At 42.7% G+C, this 17,705-nt stretch overlaps 1 long non-coding RNA gene across 1 annotated transcript; it reads left to right on the top strand.

Annotated features, from left to right (window-relative positions):
* The first annotated feature begins 514 nt into the window (after window positions 1-514).
* Window positions 515-17,502, top strand: LOC133230466 (uncharacterized). Its single transcript, XR_009730873.1, has 2 exons — window positions 515-8,161; window positions 16,318-17,502. It is a non-coding gene; the product is annotated as an uncharacterized LOC133230466 (long non-coding RNA).
* The last annotated feature ends 203 nt before the right edge of the window (window positions 17,503-17,705 follow it).

The following is a 17,705-nucleotide window of genomic DNA, read 5'->3' as shown; positions in this document are numbered from 1 at the left end:
CTGAGATGTATGATTTCTTTCCTTCTTTAACTCTGTGTTTTGTTTGTTTTTCTTTTTCTAATTCCACCAGATGTAAGTTTAGGCTGTTTATTTGAGATCCTCTTATTTCCTGATATAAGTTTGTATCATTATAAACTTCCCTCTTGGAACTCCATTTGTTGTGTCTCAAAGATTTTGGATTATTGTGTTTTCATTTTCCTTCTTTCCGGTATTATTTTAATTTCTTCTTTGATTCTTCAGTGACCTATTGGTATTTAGTAGCATACTTTTTAGTGTTCATTTGTGTTTTTTTGCAATTTTTTTTTTTTTTTAGTTACAGTTGATTTCTTTGGGTTGATCCTGTTTGGACCCTCTGTGCTACCTGGACCTGGATGTCTGTTTCTTTTCCCATGGTAGGGAAGTTTTTGGCTATGATATCTTTACATATGTGCTCTGCCACTTTCTCTCTTTCTTTTCCTTCTGGGACTCCTCTAATGAGAATGTTAGTATGCTTGATGTTGTTCAAGAGGTCTCTTAAACTGTCCTCATTTCTTTTTATTCTCGTTTCATTTTCTGTTCAGCATCACTGATTTACACTTTTCTGTTTTCCAGCTCATTGATCTATTTCTCTATATATTTAGTCTACTGTTTACTCCTTCTGGTGTATTTTTAAAAATATTTATTTGGTCATTCTAGGTCTTAGTTGTGGCATGTAGAATCTAGTCCCCTGACCAGGGATTGAACTTGGACCCCCTTCACTGGGACCACAGAGTCTTAGCCCTTGGACACCAGGGAATTTCCGATTCCTTCTAGTGTATTTTTAATATTAGTTGTATTTTTCATCTCTGCTTGGTTCTTCTTTATATTTAACTTTGTTGGTGATTTAGTCACTAAGTTGTGTCTAATTCTTGTGACCCCAAGGGCTGTAGCCTCCCAGGTTTCTCTGTTCATGGGATTCCCCAGGCAAGAATACTGGAGTGAGTTGCCATTTCCTTCTCAAGGGGATCTTCCTGACCCAGGGATTGAACCCAGGTCTCCTGTATTGCAGGCAGACTCTTTACCAACTGAGTTACAAGGGAAGCCCCTAACTTTGTTAAAGCCTCCTAACTTCTCACTCTGTTCATCCAACCTTCCCCCCAGTTCTTTAAACATGTTTACCACCATTACTTTGAACTCTCTATCAAGTAGATTACCTAGATCTACTTCAGTAATTTCTTCTAGGGTTTCATCTTCTACCTTCTGTCATTTTGCTGTTTGTTTTCCACATAACTTAAAGAAAACAAAGATGTAATTATCCCTAATTTCCTGCATTACTGTATTCCTTTGTATTTTGTCAATTTTTTTTTTTATAGTGAATCATCTACATTCTTGGGATTCCCTGGTGGCTCAAATGGCAAAGAATCTGCCCACAATACAGGAGACCTGGGTTTGATCTTTGGGTTGGGAAGATGTCCTGGAGGAAGGCATAGCAACCCACTCTAGTATTCTTGCCTGGACTCATTTTTGTTATATATATTTTCTAGCTGTTTTGTTGTGGGTACTATGGGATTACATTTAACATATTAAAGTCATTAAATTCTAATTTGAATTTATCCAGCTTAACCAATAACATACAAGACTCTTCTCCTTTAAAACTTCATCCCACATCTGGTATTTGGTATCACAAGATTACATCTTTATACATTGTGTGACTAAAAATATAAACTAATAACTCTTTAAAGTACACTAGTATCTTAAGATATGTAGAATACAAAAGGCAGTGTTATAAACCAAAGTTATAATAGTACTAGTTTTAGTCAAAAAATTTAAAAAGTGATGTAGAAAACAAAAAGTGGAGTTAGACATTGCTATTATAGTAATACTAGACTTTATAATTTCCCATGTATTTACCTTTATTGTGATCTTTATTTTTTCAAGTGGCTTCAAGTTACTGTCTAATTTCCCTTTATTTCACATGTGGGATTGCCTTGAACATTTCTCACAGGACAGGTCTAGTAACAGGCTCCCACAGTTTTGACTTATGTAGGAAGATCTTATTTCCTTGCTCACTTTTGAAGGAACATTTTGCTGAATAGAGGATTCTTGGTTGATGGTGTGGGAGTATTGTTAGTTTGTTTTGTTTTGGTACTTCAGTGTATTGGTTCACTGTCTTCTGGCGCTCAAAATTTCTAAAGAGAAATAGGCTGATGATACTATTGTTGATCCCTCGCATGTGATAAGTTAAAATTCCCTCTTTTGTCTTTGACTTTCACAAGTTTTCTTATATACTGTATCTTGTAATGGGTCTCCTTCCTTTATCTTACTTGAAGTTTGTTGAACTCCTGGGATATTTATATTTATGTCTTTCATCAAATAAGGGAATACTTCAGCCACTGTTTCTTCAGATATTCTCTGCACCCCTTTCTCTCTCTCTTTTTCAGGGAATCCCACAATGTGTGTTAGTGTTCTTAGTGGTAACTGACAGTTCTCTTTGACTCTTTTTTTCCCCTCATAGTTTTGTTGTTGTTGTTGAACCCTGGACATTTAAAATCTCATAATCTGGTAATGCTGGAATCATACTCTCCCCTTTTGTCAGAGCTTGTTGTTTTTGTTTATTTTATTTTGATTCTTTAGGCTATCTCTGTGGATAGGATCACCTGAGGTTTTAAACTTTCAGTCTTCTCAGGTCTTTACTGGACCTGTACTTTTCCCCCATCACATACAATCACTTACTAATTTTTCCCAAACATGAAAGCTGGTTTTCACTGTCCTAATCCTTGATTTCTAGCTCCCAAAATGAGAAAGTAAGAAACATAAGGAGAATGAGACCGGGAGCTGACTGTGGCTCAGATCACGAACTCCTTATTGTCAAATTCAGACTTAAATTGAAAAAAGTAGGAAAACCACTAGACTATTCAGGTATGACATAAATCAACTCCTTTATGATTATACAGTGGAAATGAGAAATAGACTTAAGGGACTAGATCTGGTAGACAGAATGCCAGATGAACTATGGATGGAGATTCATGACATTCTACAGGAGGCAGGGATCAAGACCATCCCCAAGAAAAAGAAATGCAAAAAAGCAAAACGGCTGTCGGAGGAAGGCTTACAAATAGCTGTGAAAAGAAGAGAAGTGAAAAGCAAAGGAAAGATATACCCATTTGAATGCATAGTTCCAAAGAATAGCAAGGAGAGATAAGAAAGCCTTTTTCAGTGATCAGTGCAAAGAAATAGAGGAAAACAATAGAATGGGAAAGACTAGAGATCTCTTCTAGAAAATTAGAGATACCAAGGGAACATTTCATACAAAGATGGGCTCAATAAAGGACAGAAATGGTATGGACCTAACAGAAGCAGAAGATATTAAGAAGAGTTGGCAAGAATACACAGAAACTATACAAAAAAGATCTTCATGACCCAGATAATCACGATGGTGTGATCACTCACCTAGGGCCACACATCCTGGAATATGAAGTCAAATGGGCCTCAAGAAGCATCCCTACGAACAAAGCTAGTGGAGGTTGTGGAATTCCAGTTGAGCTATTTCAAATCCTAAAAGATGATGCTATGAAATTGCTGCACTCAATATGCCAGCAAATTTGGAAAACTCAGCAGTGGCCACAGGGCTGGAAAAGGTCAGTTTTCTTTCCAATCCCAAAGAAAGGTAATTATAGAGGATGCTCAACCTACCACACAATTGCACTCATCTCACATGCTAGTAAAGTAAAGCTCAAAATTCTCCAAGCCAGGCTTCAACAGTACTTGAACCATGAACTTCCAGATGTTCAAACTGGTTTTAGAAAAGGCGGAGGAACCAGATATCAAATTGCCAACATCTGTCAGATCATCGAAAAAGTAAGAGAGTTTCAGAAAAACATCTATTTCTGCTTTATTGACTATGCCGAAGCCTTTGACTGTGTGGATCACAATAAACTGTGGAAAATTCTGAAAGAGATGGGAATACCAGACCCCCTGACCTGCCTCTTGAGAAATCTATATGCATGTCAGGAAGCGACAGTTAGAACTGGACATGGAACAACAGACTGGCTTCAAAGAGGGAAACGAGTACATCAAGGCTGTATATTGTCACCCTGCTTATTTAACTTATATGCAGAGCACATCATGAGAAATGCTGGGCTGGATGAAGCACATGCTGGAATCAAGATTGCTGGGAGAAGTATCGATAATCTCAGACATGCAGATGACACCACTCTTATGGCAGAAAGTGAAGAAGAACTAAAGAGCCTCTTGATGAAAGTGAAAGAGGAGAGTGAAAAAGTTGGTTAAAGCTCAACATTCAGAAAACAATATCATGGCATCTGGTCCCGTCACTTTATGGCAAATAGATGAGGAAACAGTGGAAACAGTGGCTGACTTTATTTTTGGGGCTCCAAAATCACTGTACGTAGTGACTGCAGCCATGAAATTAAAAGATGCTTACTCCTTGGAAGGAAAGTTATGACCAACCTAGACAGCATGTTAGAAAGCAGAGACATTACTTTGCCAACAAAGGTCCATCTAGTCAAGGCTATGGTTTTTCCAGTAATCATGTATGAATGTGAGAGTTGGACTATAAAGAAAGCTGAGTGCCGAAGAACTGATGCTTTTGTACTGTGGTGTTGGAGAAGACTCTTGAGAGTCCCTTGGACTGCAAGGAGGTCCAACCAGTCCATCCTAAAGAAAATCAGTCCTGAATATTCATTGGAAGGACTGATGTTGAAGCTGAAACTCCAATACTTTGGCCACCTGATGTGAAGAACTGACTCACTGGAAAAGACCCTGATGCTGGGAAAGATTGAAGGTGGGAGGAGAAGGGGACGACAGAGGATGAGATGACTGGATGGAATCACTGACTCGATGGACATGAGTTTGAGCAAGTCTGGGACTTGGTGATGGACAGGGAGGCCTGGTGTGCTGCAGTCCATTGGCTCACAAAGAGTCAGACACAACTGAGCTACTGAACTGAAGGAGGAGAAAATGATTCTAGCCCTTTACATCCTCCCAGAAGTCACATCCGCAAGAGTGGGAGGGTATCAACAATGAAGAGAGGTGCAGTAACAATGGTAACACTCTTCAGCTTGTTCCAGGAACACATGTATAGCTGCCTGTCACAGGCCTGGAGGTGGTAGATTGGTAGCAGCTACTGTGTGAGGGCTGAAATTGACTTACATTAACCACAGTTTACTGCTCAAGTTTTCTTGTGGAATTTGCAAGCATTCAGTAGACTACAAGAGTTCCAAAATAGTTACATCAGACAGATTCTGCTGAAACTGTTGACTACACGGGCAGGCAGCTAGAATCCTGGTGCTTCCTACTTCATGTACACCTACATAAGCTCTTTTTAAAAGCAGATCATTAATTCATATTTTCTACTTGAAAAATTATTTCCCTTCACTCCTTGACTCAGCGTTTGTTCTACTACCTTTTTGACACCTTCACTTATTCTCTTTTTCCCCATTTTGTCTACCATATTTTACATAATATTTAATTTCATAATTTTTTTCATTTTTCCTGCCTGTTGTTATCAAATAGAATGTAAATATCATGAGGGTAGGTTTCTTTGTGTCTCTTGTTTCCTTTGTCTCCCATATATGGATGAAATTACCAAAAATTACATTATTTACTCACTGAACATTTGTTCAGTTCAGTTCAGTTGCTCAGTTGTGTCCGACTCTTTGCGACCCCATGAATCGCAGCATGCCAGGCCTCCCTGTCCATCATCAACTCCCGGAGTTCACTGAGACTCACGTCCATCGAGTCAGTGATGCCATCCAGGCATCTCATCCTCTGTCGTCCCCTTCTCCTCTTGCCCCCAATCCCTCCCAGCATCAGAGTCTTTTCCAATGAGTCAACTCTTCGCATGAGGTGGCCAAAGTACTGGAGTTTCAGCTTTAGCATCATTCCTTCCAAAGAACACCCAGGGCTGATCTCCTTCAGAATGGACTGGTTGGATCTCTTTGCAGTCCAAGGGACTCTCAAGAGTCTTCTCCAACACCACAGTTCAAAAGCATCAATTCTTCGGTGCTCAGCCTTCTTCACAGTCCAACTCTCACATCCATACATGACCACAGGAAAAACCATAGCCTTGACTAGACGAACCTTTGTTGGCAAAGTAATGTCTCTGCTTTTGAATATGCTATCTAGGTTGGTCATAACTTTCCTTCCAAGGAGTAAGGGTCTTTTAGAGCAGTGACTAAACATAACAGTCCCCTCCCTTCATTTTCACTGTTCTAGAAAATCTTTCCAAATTTCCTCTTTACCACTTTCTTCTAGTGGGTTTTGCCTCAATGTGTTAAGAATAAAAAAAGGCAGATCATTTGAAGAGAAATCCTCAGGTGTGGTAAAATTTGAAGCACAGCACATGCTACTTCTCATAATATTAATCCTCACGCTTCTGTTTCTTATGTTCAAAGTTTCTTAAAATGTTAACTTTTTTTCACTTGTCACAGTGTGCTTTCACAGGGGGTATTTCTGCCTCTATCTTTAAATAAATACTTAATTATCATTAATGACTTTCAGGAATTTAAATAATTTACACGTGTGTTTTGGCAATTTTCTCTGTGCAGATATTACTGTTTCTGAAATTACAGGTAAAGTGATAATCACTTCTTAATAAGGAATTGAGATACTGGAGTCACAAATATTTGTCTCAGTTTTCAGAGACCCCTTTGGCATACTTGCAGGGGTTGTGATAGCTTCTTTCCTGGCAGGAAATGGCATTTTGCAAGTGGTTTCACTTTCCAGATTCCTAAAAGAAATTTAATATGTTTTAGGACCTGGATAGAAGGCAGGAGGAGAAGGGGACAACAGAGGATGAGGTGGCTGGATGGCATCACTAACTCAATGGACATGAGTTTGAGCAAGCTCTGGGAGATGGTGAAGGACAGGCAAGGCTGGCATGCTGCAGTCCATGGGGTCACAAAGCATTGGACTGAGCAGCAGCAAAGGATGTGGATAACAAAATAGCACCTGGGTAAAACAATGTTGCTAGCTGGGTGGGACACATTACTGTTTATACCAACAGGACAGGCAACCAGAGGCAACAAGAAGCAGAGTGCCACCCATGTTCACCAGCTTCAGGGCCTCTGAAAGTCCTCCCCTCCCCTCCATCTTTCTATCTCTGCTGGAGTCTTTTCTTTCTTATCCCTAACAAAGCATTCTGAAATTTACAAAACTGCCAAATAAAAATTGTCACTAGCTATCGGCCTCTCAAAGAATAGGTCACAGCCATGTAGTTGCTGACTTTCATCACATCTTGAACAGAGTTCAGGGCAGAGATCAGGGATGAGGCACACTCTGGGAAAAACTGGCAGAACAGGCTTTCAGATCGATATTTTCTTTTGTGTCATATTTAGCTTTATTTATTTGGCTGTGCTGGGGCTTAGTTGGGCATGCGGGATCTTCGGTCTTCGTTGTGGCATGTGCGGTGCTGTGCTTGGTCGCTCAATCGTGTCCGACTCTTGGCCATCCCGTCAGGCTCTTCTGTCCATGGGGAGTCTCCAGGCAAGAATAATGGAGTGGGTTGCCATGACCTCCTCCAGGGGATCTTACTGACCCAGAGACTGAACCCGCATCTCCTGCACTGCAGTCGGGAAGATCTGTTGGAGAAGGGATAGGTTACCCACTGCAGTATTTTTGGGCTTCCCTTGTGGCTCAGCAGGTAAAGAATCCGCCTGAAATGTTTAAAGTCATCTGTGAGAGGTGGTGGATAAATCTGGTTGCGTCCCCTTTAAGAAGATGCGAGGCCCCGCCCCTTCCTAAAAGCCTCTGGCCACCTTTTCTCAGCCCCCAAGCCGGGGTTCCCAGGGGTCTCCAGAGAGCTTGGATAGGTAGCAGCGTGCAGAAAAGAAACTAGATTGCCCAGAAGTCTGTGCTAGGAGGAAGCGGTGAGAATTGGGCCAATAGGGATCATAAATCGGGCATTTCCTGCGATGTTTTCCCGGACTTGTGGCGTCCCCGGCGTGTCTTTTTCAAACGTGGTTGTCTTGCGCTTCCCGACTTTCCTGACCAGGTGACTTTTCAGAACTTTCCAGAGAAGCACCTTGAAGAGACAGGAGCCACCTCTGCGCTTTGGGAGACCTTGGGAGGGAGGGGTTCGAGAGAGCCCACGGAACCGGTCTCGGTCGCTGACTCTCTTGGCCCCGCTTCGCACAGGGAATTCGAGGAGGGCACGGCGCTGGCCCTCATGGACCCAGTGCTGGTACGTAGCGGGTGCCCGGTGTCCTTACCTACTCGGGTCACTACCTTCATTGTCTGGCGCCCCATGTGGGAGATGGTGGTATGCGGGGGGGAGGGTCTTCACTTTGTCCCCTCTGCCGTTGGATCTGGGGGCCCTGGCATGGGGTCACTCGCAGCCTACAATATGAAATCCAGGATGGAGCTTACGTGGAGAGGGTCTCATTTCTGGCAATACCCGGTTTGCGGCATGCAAGGAGGAAATGTGGCTTCTCAGAATCTCCAGTACGCTCGATACACGTGGACCTTCCCGCTGCCCGCTCGCCAGAATGTGGGCTGCTGAGTGCGGAAACCTTAGTGTGGATTCCAGGTATCGCCCATCCCAGGGCTGTGCCCTTGCCTGAGTACCATCGCTGAGCTTGGCCTCCACTTCCTTGGGTACAAAATGGGAGTGTTTACAGTGGCTCCCTCTCGGTGTCGGTAGATGGGGAGGCTACTTGCATGGTTTGTTCCTGTCCCCCAGCACTGCCGAGGGAGCATCGTTCTGTATTGTGTTGTTACGGAGGTGCGTTTCTGGGCAGATCTTCGGGACTTACCCCAAGAAGAATCTGACATGTGGGCCTTTCTGAGCTCTAGCCTCTGCGCCGCGGAAGAGTAGGGATAAGCCTGCAGAAAAGGTGGGTGGGAATAACGTGTTTGGAATTGCTGCTCCTCTGCCAGGGTGCAGAAGATGGCACATCAGGTGGTGAGCCAAGGAGGCCCCTGAATGCATCTTTGCAATTGCTATTTGGTTCTTGCAAGTGGGGTTAACTTGCCGGCGACAGTATTGAATCAGTTGACCTGTTTAAGACACTCACATTTGAAGGGCAAATCCATTACATATTCAGTAATGGTGGTGTGCAGGAGTGTTGTGTCTTTTCCCACATGAACACGCAACAGGCCCTGGGTTACTCTCTAGCTTGGCACCATGTTTACTTTGTCATAGCCCTAATCACTGTCAGGACTTCTTTTACTTGTTCATTTGTCCTCCATGTGATAGCCTTTCTCACGTCATTTCAGGCTCCCCCCAGAGTCCCCTCCTTGGGGAGGTCTTTCCCCACTCACTCCATTTAAAGTCATCTAGTCTTGGATACCTCTCTCTTTTTTCTCTCTGCAGAATTCTCAACTGTGATTTGAGATGGTTTTCTGCATTCCTTCTTGGGGACCTGTCCCCAGCCCTGGAGCATCACTCCTGCTCTCTGCTTTATTCTCAGGCCTAGAACAGTACAGGGCCTGTAACTGGTGCTCCACAAGTGGTTAATGAGTGAATGGACCCATCACACTTGAAATAAGGGACTCCCATCACACTTAAATCCAAATCTTCCATCATGGCCTGTGGGGTCCTGCTGTATCCATCTCCCCTCCCCACCACCTTCTGTTCTCCCTTTCTGTTCCCTTGCTCACTGCTGTCTTGCTAAGCTGTCTTGAACATTCCAAGCTCTTTCCCACCTCCCAGCTTCTGCAGTTTCCTCAGTTTAGGAAACTGCTCCCAGATCTCTGCAGAGCTGTTTCTTCACTTCCTTCATAGCTCTCCATCAGTGTCGCCTCTTAGAAGGGTCTTTCCCTGCCCTTACTAGTTCTAGATAAAGTACCCCTATCCCCATCTGCCTGTCTTTTGAAATCTTTGTGCACAGAGTCTGGTAGTTTCCAAAGCAGAGATGGGGCGTGGTTGATTTTTTTCTGCAGGGTGTTCTGGGAGCAAAGAGGGAAAATAACAATGAAAACAGTTGTAACAGCTGGCCTCCATATAGCACTTGATCTGTGCTAAGGTGGAGTCACCCCACCTCCCCAGAATTAGCTTCTAGTAGCATCCCTACTTGGAGAAGGAAATGGCAACCCACTCCAGCGTTCTTGCCTGGAGAATCCCAGGGATGGGGGAGCCTGGTGGGCTGCTGTCTCTGGGGTCGCACAGAGTCAGACTTAGCAGCAGCAGCAGCAGCAGCATCCCTACTATATAGAAGAGGAACTTGAGGCCTGCCAAAGGTCACACAGCTCTGAAGTAGGAAGACATGACAAGCACCTATATGTGCCAGGCATTCTGGTATTTGCTTCTTGAACATTTTCTTTTTAATTCGAAAACCACCTGGTGAAGTGGGAGCTATTATTGTTTTGATTGAAAAGTCAAGAGTCAGAGAAATAAGTTGATGTTTGCCAGGTTATAGAAGAGGCAGCTGTCATTTCAGTAGACTGTGTTCCAAGTGGGAGTCTAGCTCCATGGTTGGAAAGGATTGAGTAATTGCTAGAATTTAGCACATGAACATTCAGTGTGGTCAGGCAGGCGGTGAGGACCAGTTGATTAGTATTATGCTTAACTACTGATAAGTATTATGATCGTTATCATCTGTTCCTATTCCTCTCCATAGAGTGCTTGTTGTCTAGGGTCTCAGCCTTTAGGGCCTAATGCTGATGTTCTTGGCTCTGCTTCCCAGGTCACAGATCAGTTTGGACAAGAGTAGCCCATTCTGAGGCCCTGTCTCCACTCAAAGTTCTGGACAGGCTGTCCGATTCCCAAACCAGTTCTGACCCACCCACTGAAGCACAGGCAGAAGCTGTGGGTGGTGAAGAGACGCGTCCCCCCAAGTGCCTGGCCAGCTGGGTGGCCAAGTGTTAGGCAGTGGAGGTCATGGCTGCCTTGACTGAGGGGACCACTGCCTCTGAAATTTTGTGGGAGACTTCTTGTTGTGGCCTTCTTAAGTGCCTGGGTCGGTGTAGAGCTTGCTCTCTCCCTTTTTTTTTTTTTCTTCAATGTTTATTACTTATTTGTACTGGGTTTTAGTTGTAGCACACATGACTTGTAGTTTTTAGATCTTTATGTTGCAGCAAGCTGAGGCTTTAGTGGAGGCTTTTGGGATCTAGTTCCCCAATCAGGGATGGAATCTAGGTCCCTGCATTGGGAGCATGGTGTCTTAGCCACTGGACCACTAGGGAAGTCCTGAGCTCTCCATCTTGAGGTCTCTCTGTCCTCCCACCTCAACACATTCTTTTCCGCCACAGGGTAAAGGAGATGTTTTATGTAAGGGTGAGGCTGTGGACTCCAACTGCTTAGTATTAAAGTCTACCTTTGTGGTCACCAGCCCAGTGGCAATAGAGAAGTGGCATAATTTGGAGAGGCCTTGTTTTGCTGTTAATGCTCACTGCTGTGACATATAATCTCCAAAAGCTAAGTGGCTCAACACGTAAAAAGGATTTTTCTCAGGGCAGGGTTCATGTGTCAGCATGGGAGTTCATATCACACAGTTTTCAAAGACCCAGGTGTCACCTGTCTGGCTTTATAGTTACCTTGGCATCATTCCACTGGCAGAGGGAAAATGAGAGAAGGATGGAAGTAACACCCACATTAATTTCCCCTCATATTCTGGTAACAAGAACTCAGCAGTTGGCCATCCCTTAAAAAAAATTTTTTTTTTTAATTTTATTGAAGTATAGTTGATTTACAATGTTCTGTTAGTTTCTGGTGTACAACAAAGTGATCCAGTTATATATATATATATATATAATATAAAATATTGTTCACATCTGCTAATCCCAAACTCCCATTCTACACCCCGCTTCCTCCAGCAACCACAGGTCTCATCTCTGTGACTGTGAGTCTTTGTGTGCCTCTTTCAATACAGCTGGGAACTGAGAGCTGTATGTCCAAGACAGGTTTCTGGGTTTCGTTTACCTCAAACCAGTCTTGGCCTACTCCTGAAAAATAAAAGTGATGATGATTTCTAACTAACTAGGCTGTGTGAAGATGTAATCATTTGATGCATGAAACTTCTTAGCACCTTGCCTGAGTTACAGTTACAAGCTCAGAAAAAGTCAGTTGTTAGGATCTTTCATTTAATAGTGTCAGTCATGATGCATAGTATCTCCCAGATCCTCCTGAACTCAGAAAAAAAAGTTTATGTTACTGTCTCTGTCTGTACTCTGCATCCTACCCTTTTCTATCTGTTCATCCATACTCTCATTTGTCAGATGGAAGCAGTCCCTAGCTGCCTTGTCTTCCTGGCCCTCCTTTACTGTGGAGTCGCAAGGAAGCCTTTGGTTTTGTCAGGCCCACATCTGGGCTGCTGAGAACCGGTGGAGTCACCAAGTGTGTTGACTGTCACCACTGCAGAGTCATGGTCTTGCCCCTCTCCTGCTTCCTTGGCCGTCTTCAGCCAGTTCATGTATGTGTCTAGTCCCTTCCATAGCTCAATGGCATCTCTCCCAAATATTTAACGTTCAGTTGCATTCCACCTGTTCCATCAGATCCTTCATACCTTGGAAGGAAATCATGATCTTGCCCACTCCACTTTCCACAGTGTCAGTGGATGGTCCTGTCATTCAGACAGTTGAGAAGGTGGGAAATGACCTTGTACAAACTGTTGGAGATATGTCTCTGGGACTTGGAAACGGCGAACCTGAAAGAACAACACTTGGACAGTCTCCGCAAGGACTGACAAGTTTATTTCTGCAGTCAAGCCTTTTTATAGGAGCAAGGAACAAAGAGCTTAGAGCATACAGCCAGCAGAACACGTACAAGGCTAGGATATAATCAGTAAAAGATACTTCAAGGAACAGCGCATTCTTAACGACCCATGTATTTATCCATGACCCATTTTCTCAAGCAATGTCTTTAATGTTTAATTGTTAAATCTTGGCGCTGAGCATAGCCAAAGGCAGGAAATGTTTTTCAGCTATCAGTACATAATGCCTGGGTACTTCTGGCCCTTCGCCATTTTCCCATGGACTTTCTCCTTCAAGGCTATTTAGCACTGTACCTCCCAACACAAACATTCCACCTAATCCAGCATTCAGCCACCATCATCTTGTTTATGTTTTTCACTTTGGGTGAATCCATCACCTCCACCACCTCCATGGACTCCAACCACAAACCTCCTGATCTTAGCTCTCATTATGTTTTGCCAAGATGATGCCAAGACATTTCTGACTGGTTAGCCCACATCCACTGTGTCTTTGGTCAGCTTGGTCCCATGTATACAACCACTGATCCAAACATTCACTCCCTGAGCCACTGATATCTTGGCATACAGCCTACTTCATGCCCTTTTTTCTTGCTTTTCAACCTTATAGATTATCTCTGTCTTGTACCTATAGCTTCCTTTCCCAACTTTGTGGAAGAGGTCTTGCCCCCTGCAGTGGCTACTTCCTGCACCAGAGAATAAATCACAAATTCTGCAACTTAGGAGGCGTCTCATGCTTCCTTCTAGAAAGGTAACCAGTACTTAGACTCTGTCATCACAGATTAACTTTGACTGTTCTTGAACTGATACAAATGGAACCTCACAGTTTATTCTGTTATGTCTGTCTTCTGATCTTCATTATACTGTGAGAGCCCTTCTTGTGGTTGTATATAGCTCACCTCTGTTCTTTCTCAGTACTCAGCAGTATCTCATTGTAAGTATGTCCATTCTGCCATGATTGCCATTTTAGTTTTTTCATATATCTGATTTATGGACAGTCTCTTCATGTTACTTTGGGATACTCATTTCTGTTGGAAGTATACACAAGATAGGCATGACTGGGTCTTAGGGTGTGTGTGTGTGTGTGTGTGTGTGTGTGTGTGTGTGTGTGTGTGTATAGCTTGAACAGAAACTGTCAGACAGTTTTACAGAGTGGCTGCACCCTTTCATGCTCCCACCAGCCATGAATGAGAGTACTCATTGCTCCATGTTCTCATGAGCACTTGGTATCTTCCCTGTTCCTTTCTGATGCCCAAGGGTGAGGTGGCTCAGAACCATAGCATTGAAACCATTCTTGATGTGGTTGTAGCTTTTATCCTAATTGCCAAATGTCACAGCAATAATGGGCTTCCCAGGTGGCTCACTGATAAAGAATCTGCCTGCCAAGCAGGAGACCTGGATTTGACTCCTGGGTTGGGAAGATCCCCTGGAGAAGGAAATGGCAACCCACTCCAGTATTGTTGCCTGGGAAATCCCATGGACAGAGGAGCCTGGTGGGCTACAGTCCATGGGGTCTTCGCAAAGAGTCAGATATGACTTAGTGACTAAACAGTAATAACAGTAATGGCCTTCAATTTGCTAAACATTCATCCTGTGCCAGGCACTATGCTGACTATTTTATTAAAAAATATTTTTCTATTTCTTTTTGGCTGTGCTGGGTCTTCGTTGCTGCACATGGGCTTTCTCTAGTTCAGTGTGCCATCTTATTGCAGTGGTTTCTCTTACTGTGGAGCATGGGCTCTAGGCGCACAGGCTTCAGTAGTTGCAGCATGTGGGCTTAGTTGTACATGTGGGATCTTCCTGGACCAGGAATCGAACCTTTGCCCCCTGCATTGGCAGGGGGATTCTTAACCACTGGACCACCAGGGTATTTTACAGATGTTGTCTTGTTAACCCTCATGGCAGCTAGCGAATTAAGAACTGTGCATCTCCCAGTGTTTCAGATTAGGAAGTGGTGATTTAGAGGCAATTAATAATTGTCAGGATGACTGTGCCTGGTACAGGCAGGATCTGAACTAAAGTCACAGCCTACACCACCACGCTGTACTGGTTTCTGATGCAGCAGAAACATGTTTCACTTTCTTTGTCCCTTAGTCCCAGTGGTCCCTCTTCTCCAATTCTGATCAGAGGCCTCTTACTCTGATTGCCTCCTCAGTATTTGCTTTGCTGGGCATCTCATGGCTCTTTCTTCTTTCAACTGTGATTAATTTCCCTTAATGATGCACCTCTACTTCATTCTTCAGTGCATGTATGTTGTGTCCATGTTCATGCTGTAGTGTAGGTGGGATAGTTAGGTATTCATTGCTTTTTGGTGCTTGTATCATACTAAACAGTGTGTATGCACTGTTTCAGTGCACTCTCATGGTGATTTTTGAGACTCTGCTTATACTCTGATTTGTCATTGAAGGAGCAGAAGCTTGTGGAAGTTGAATGACTTGCTGAAGGGCAGAAGACTAGCAAGGGGTGTTGCTGGGATTTGAGCCCAGGTTGATTCTCCCCAGGTGCTTGACAGTAACCACAACCCCCAGATGCTTGACATTAACCACAATACTGTTCGGCATCTCACATCTCACATAAACCTTGTTTTATGTCACATTCATCACTTGTCGTTGTACCATCATGTTTATATTTAAACTTTTTCCAGTCATTTATTTCCTCTAAAAGATTACCATTAGCCAGTGCAAGAACAGGAAGGAGTATAACTAACCAGTATCCTACCTCAGTCTGTATGTTTCTCCCCTTTTCCATCTTCTCTCTTCTTGTTAATCACTGTCTTGAACTTACCTTAATAATTTCATTACTTTATATGTGGGAGTGTTTTGTATTATAAATTGAATTTCTTTTGTAGATTGTGGTGCCTTTCAGATTTTTTTTTCTTCTGTTGGATTTGTTATTTTGCATTTTTCAAACAATTTGTCTTTTTCATCTGGCTGTCAATTCATTCCTTAGTTAATTATTATACCTGTTTGTAAGCATACTTAAACAATATATTAAATGGTTTTCTGTTTTTTAACTTCTGATAAGTGTTTATCATAGTTCATGCTGCTGCTGGAACGTGTAGCTCTCAAATTCATTTGTTGAAATCCTCACTTCCAAAGATGATGGTGTTAGGAAGTGAGGCCTTTGGGAGGAGAAAAAGTCGTGAGGGTTCAGTGTCTTATCTGGTAGGTTCCCTTCTACCATGTGGGGACACAGCAGGAAGGCACTGACTATGAATCAGAAAGAATGCCCTCACCAGGCACGGGATCATGCTAGCACCTCAATCCTGGACTCCCCAGCCTTCAGAATTGTGAGAAACAAATGTTGCTGTTTGTAAGCAGCCCAGGCTTTGGTATTTTGTTGCAGCAGCCCATATCGACCAAGACATTAATGTAGTTTTCTGATACATGCTTTTAAAAAATTTAACATTATTAAGAATCATGATGTGTGAGCTGTAGATTTTTTTCCTTCTCAAAATATTGTTATATCAGTATATCACAATGTACTTATTGATTTTTGTGGATCACCTGTTTCCATAATTATATCCAAAGATTCTGACCATACTACATTTTTCAATGAAAAGATACTTGTTTCCTATTTTTTTGGTGGTCGCCCACTTTGCTGCCATGAAGATTCTTATATGTATGTAATCATGCACGTGTAATATTGTATGTGTGTAATCATGTAATCTTGTATGTGTGTAATCATGCAGGTGTGTGGGAGTTTTAGCTGTAACTCTTCCTATGAGTGGAGTGACTGGAAGATCGAAAACAGCTTTGCAAGATGTTGCCCAATGTTTTCTAAAGTGACTTTACCAACTTAACTTCACCAGTAATGGATGTGAGATTTCACAGATCTCATGCTCTCCCACACGTGATAGTTTGAGACTATCATAATTTTTGCCAGTTGAATGAGTGCTAACTGGTTTCTCGCTTTGGTTTTCATTTGCATTTACCACATTACTGTTGAGGTTGAACTCCTTTATCACATTTTTTTGGCCAGTGTGTATTTTCTGTGAAATATAAGTTCATGATCTTTTGCCTGTTGTTCTACTAAAGGTTTTGACTTCTGGTTTAGATTTTTAAGAAATTTTTTAATATACTCCTTATATTAATATTCTATTAACTATATATGTTACAGATATGTTCTAGTTTTTTACTGTATCTTTTGTCTTTTGTTTACCTGTCTTTCATTGAATAGAACTTTTTATGAATACTTTTTGACAATTTATGTAGTAATTTCATGCAGCTGTTCAGCTTTGGTGTTGCCACTTCATTTTTCTCCTGTCTGTATTGTTTGAGATAAATCATAATTGACATGAGATTTTTTTTTTTTTTTTTTTTACCCCCCACAAGTTCCCTTTATATTAGCATTAGGAGAATTCATTATTAAGTGCAGTTGTGATGAAGGAGAAAAGAACCAGGTTAACCTGGTCCTTTGACTAAACTGACTCCATTTTAAAAGGAAGGAAACTCCATCTTGCATTCTCAGTGAACTTTGGACTATATATCTGGTAACCATAGAGACAACATACCCATGGCCGAGCAAGCCTCCTGAATGGACAAACACCAGACCAGGCTGACCTCCTACCTAGACTCCCTGGAACCAAGAAGAATGTAATAATCCACTATGTAATCAATCACCTTCTGTAATCTTTGAAATGCCCATTGATGTGGGCTACACTGCATGACTAGATGACCTTTGGAGTGTGTCACGACTGTAACCTGATTGTATCTCTTTCTAACATTTTCGAGAGCAGACTTGAGAAATTTGGGGATGTGGGCTTGGGCACGTATACTTCAGGTATAAAAGGTTGTCACAAAATTTGGTCAGGATCCCTAGCCAAGAGGAAACTCTGCTTTGGACCCGCCGGTGTAATAAACTGCATTTCACTATCCGTTGTCCTTCTGAGTGAGTTTGCTTCCTGAGGTGTTTGGCTACAACATTTGTTGCATGGGCTGGGAAGCTCCTCACTTTGAGGAGACAAGTCCTGTTTGGGGCTACTCTGAGGCCTCGCAACTGGGATCTTCTAGAAGGGGGAAGGTGCCTTGCCCTTCTGGAAAAATCCCACTTCCTGGCACCCGGACCCCTCATGTTAAG

The sequence above is a fragment of the Bos javanicus genome, chromosome 18 (assembly GCF_032452875.1).
Source record: "Bos javanicus breed banteng chromosome 18, ARS-OSU_banteng_1.0, whole genome shotgun sequence".
Classification (NCBI taxonomy): domain Eukaryota; kingdom Metazoa; phylum Chordata; class Mammalia; order Artiodactyla; family Bovidae; genus Bos; species Bos javanicus.
The sequence above is the reverse complement of the archived record's forward strand: the minus strand, read 5'-3'. Positions and strand labels throughout refer to the sequence as shown.